The 3,955-nt window shown below is 43.4% G+C and overlaps 1 pseudogene; it reads left to right on the forward strand.

Moving 5' to 3' along the window:
• The first annotated feature begins 1,162 nt into the window (after positions 1-1,162).
• LOC114699401 lies at positions 1,163-2,089 on the forward strand (annotated as a pseudogene).
• Positions 2,090-3,955: the final 1,866 nt, after the last annotated feature.

Genomic DNA, 3,955 nt, shown 5'->3' on the forward strand with positions numbered 1-3,955 from the left:
ACTGGGCTTTGGATGACAATGTGTTGAAATAGGCTTGGCTTTGGTGTGGGATGTCAGCAGTGGGAGAGGTCACATGTGGGGTGAGAATTATGTAGGAACTCTCAACTTTCTGCTTGATCGTGTGTGTGTGTGTGTGTGTGTGTGTGTGTGTGTGTGTGTGTGGTGCTGGGCGTTGGACCTAGACCCTCATGCATAGTAAACATGAACAGCCCCCAGCCCCTGGAGAACCCCACACAACAGTTCCCCTCTCTCTGCCTTTGAGTGCTGGGATTACTGACTTAGCATATGGCGTTTTGGGAAAGGCAAACTGTGAATAAAAACTTTTATGAGCATTTAAAATTTTTGTGCATCGAAAGACACTATCTAAATGAAAATCCAATCTACACATGTTCAGAGAAGGACAATCTGATGAAGGGTTTTGAAACTGAAAAGAAATCCTGGGGAAGGAACAGTAAGTGTCTCTGAGTGTTTCAAAAGTCACGGGGAAAAGAATAACTTTGCTCTAAAACATGTGATTGAGACCAGTAAGTGGACGTTGTTGTGGTAGAAGCCACCGAGGGAGGTCTCAACTCTGGGTGACTTGTGGAGTGCTCTGTGGGTGTCACAACTGTCCGTCAGAGATGCAGGCAGCCTGGCTTGCTTAATGCTTCATAAACTGGACTGATCATCTGAAACACACAGAGCATCTCGAAGTGCAGGTCTGTGTCAGGTGTGGTGGTTCATACCTGTAATCCCAGCACTCTGGGGGCAGAGGCAGGAGGATAACAACTTTGAGGCTGGCTTGGGCTAGTTAATAAGACCTTAGTTTTTATTGTTTTTATTTGTTTGTTTTTATAAACATGTGTATAAACCCACCTACATGTGTACATGAACACACACACAAACACACAAAAATGTGGATTTCATGGTGACATGTAGTCCTAATGAACCTTAACAAAAATACCTACTTTTTAAAAATCCTCCAACTCTCAAGAGTGTGTCATCGTGAGAGGCTGCGGCGGCTGCCGGGCCTCTGGTAAGAAGGCAGGAGCTTGACAGCTTCTGTAAAGGCCAGGAGCCGTGACAGCAATCTGGGGCCATGAGTGACAGCAATCCGGGGCCATGAGTGACAGCAATCCGGGGCCATGAGTGACAGCTGCGAGCAGAACTGAGAACGGGAATCCCGTTCTGCTTCCAGAAGTGGAAGTGCTCAGGGTCGGGGAAATCTGCACGGCATACCCCTGCAAGGTCTTGCTCCAAGGAAGATTCAAGGGATTCTAGATCAAAGTCAAGGTCCAGATCTGAATCCAGGTCCAGATCCAGAAGAAGTTCTAGAAAGCATTATACAAGGTCACGATCTCGATCTCGCTCCCACAGACGATCTGGGAGCAGGTCTTAGAGCCGAGATTATCGCAGACGGCACAGCCACAGCCGTTCTCCCATGTCTACTCGAAAGCATCATGTTGGGAACCAAGCAAATCCTGATGCCAGCTGTTGTCTTGGAGTGTTTGGACTGAGCTTGTACACCATGGAAAGAGCCCCAAGAGAAGTGTTCTCTAAATATGGCCCCATTGCCGATGTGTCTGTTGTGTATGACCAAGTCTAGATGTTCAAGAGGATATATGCCTTTGTATATTTTGAAAATGTAGATGATGCCAAGGAAGCTAAAGAATGTGCCAATGGAATGGAGCTTGATGGACGTCGAATTAGGGTCGATTTCTCTATAACAAAAAGGCCCCATATCCCAACACCAGGAATTTACATGGGGAGACCCACTTATGGCAGCTCACACCACCTAGATTATGACAGAGGATATGATCGGGGTTATGATGATCGAGACTCTTACAGCAGATCATACAGAGGAGGTGGAGGAGGAGGAGGTAGATGGAGAGCCGCTCAAGACAGGGATCAGATTTACAGAAGGTGGTCACCTTCTCCTCACTACAGTCGTGGAGGATATAGATCTCGGTCCAGATTGTGATCATAATCACCTCGTCGCTATTAAAGCATGAAGTTGAAGACTTTCTGAAAGCTGCCATAGAGCTGGAATATTGTTTGTGGACAATATTTTCTATTGTCTCCTGTTTAAAAAGTGAACAGTGCCTAGTGAGGTTAGGTGAATTAAACCTTTATGATGACTACTTTTGGTGGAGTTGACATGCTGTTTTCATTCTGCGTTTGTGTAGTTCGGTGCTTTGTTCAAAGTTAAGTGTTTTCAGAAAAGTATGTTTTGCATGTATTTTTTTACAGTCCAAATTTTGACTGCTGAGAAGTTTCTATTGTACAAAACTTCATTTAAAAGGTTTTTCTCCTGAATCCAGGGTGTTCTGAAGATCGAAGCCTGTGTGTAAAATGCTACCAAATGGCAAAAGGCAACAATAAACAAGGTTGATTTTTAGTTTTCTTTTTAAATATCGATGCTTAACCAGAACCATTCTTAAGTTACCAGTAAAATATTTTAAAGTAAAAATACTCGAATTTCTTTCAGGAGTCCATGAAATTTGCCATATTCAATATACTTGCAATTAAGTGTTAAATACGCTGTAACTCTGTGCTGCTAGCATTAGAAGATAAATCTTTCCATACAGCAAGTGCTTAATGCTTACATTAACGTGGATTCATCAGCCTTTATGTAATCTGTACTATAGATAGCAGGGAATAAGAACTACAGATACGTGTCTTTTTTTTTTTTTTTTTTTTGGTTTTTCGAGACAGGGTTTCTCTGTGTAGCTTTGCGCCTTTCCTGGAACTCACTTGGTAGCCCAGGCTGGCCTCGAACTCACAGAGATCCGCCTACCTCTGCCTCCCGAGTGCTGGGATTAAAGGCGTGCGCCACCACCGCCCGGCTCAGATACGTGTCTTTAAAGGCTGTTTCTTAAGGCTGTTACAGAGAGATCATGGTATTTCAACTAGTTATCAACAAGTGACGACAATACATTCCAATACAAATGTACTCTTGTTCTTTTGGCTTTTAGACTATATGAAAATACTGGGTGCTTCAAGGTATGGAATGAGAAAATAGTTCACCACACCTGTGTCATGGATGAACTGAAGCCTGCCTGTTCGTTTTTAAATATTATTTCCAGGTCCTTTGCTTACCAAAAGAGGCCCAATTCACTCAAATGTTTTGAGAACTGTTTAAATGAAGGCAAAGAGAAAATTTGCTAATGAAAATAAATAAACAAACAAATAAATAAATAAATAAATAAGTAAATAAATAAATAAATAATCCTCCAAAAATTCTGCTGGAAGGCTGGCCTTGGAAGCCACTCTTGCGACCTCTGTGCCCCCATAGCTTAAGCACCTATGACCATGTGCTAATTTGAGTTTAGAAAGCAAAGATGGTCCAGATGATGGCACATGCCTTTTATCCCAGCACTTGAGAGGCAGAGGCAAGCAATCTCTGAGTTCAAGGTCAGCCTGGTCTATAGAGCAAATTCCGGGACAGCGAGGGCTACACAGAGAAATCCTGTCTCAAAAACCAAAACAAGAACAAGACAAAACAAAACAGCAACGATGAGGTAATAGAACTAGAGTAATTTCGTAGAAAATGGGGATGTGGTAAGAGTGTGCCTAAATAGGTGACCCCATCTTAGAACCTATGCGTGACCAGGGCACAAGGACTGTGTAGACCCTGGGGATCCTGAAGAATGGATTATTTGAGAATGCCAGTGTCTGCAGAGCACCAGCCTAAAGTTTCCTTGAAAGCTGAAGTCCCTAAAAGAAGCATCTGCCCTGCTTCATTTCAGATAAGCTCGGTCTTATGCAAAGCTGGACGCAGAGGCAGATGTCAAGATGTCGCAGCCAGGGAAGGGAGCAGGAGACGCACAGCTTTTGTTACTTCCTAATTGGAAGAAGGTGTTACTTCAGGGAGTGAGACATTTAAGAAATGCCATTAGTTGTTTGTTGCTGTCACAGATAGGAGGTGAACAGGCAGGGAGCTGGCTTGAAGTCAGCCAATGTTGAAAATTAAGGA

Source organism: Peromyscus leucopus, chromosome 14 (genome assembly GCF_004664715.2).
Source record: "Peromyscus leucopus breed LL Stock chromosome 14, UCI_PerLeu_2.1, whole genome shotgun sequence".
Classification (NCBI taxonomy): Eukaryota; Metazoa; Chordata; class Mammalia; order Rodentia; family Cricetidae; genus Peromyscus; species Peromyscus leucopus.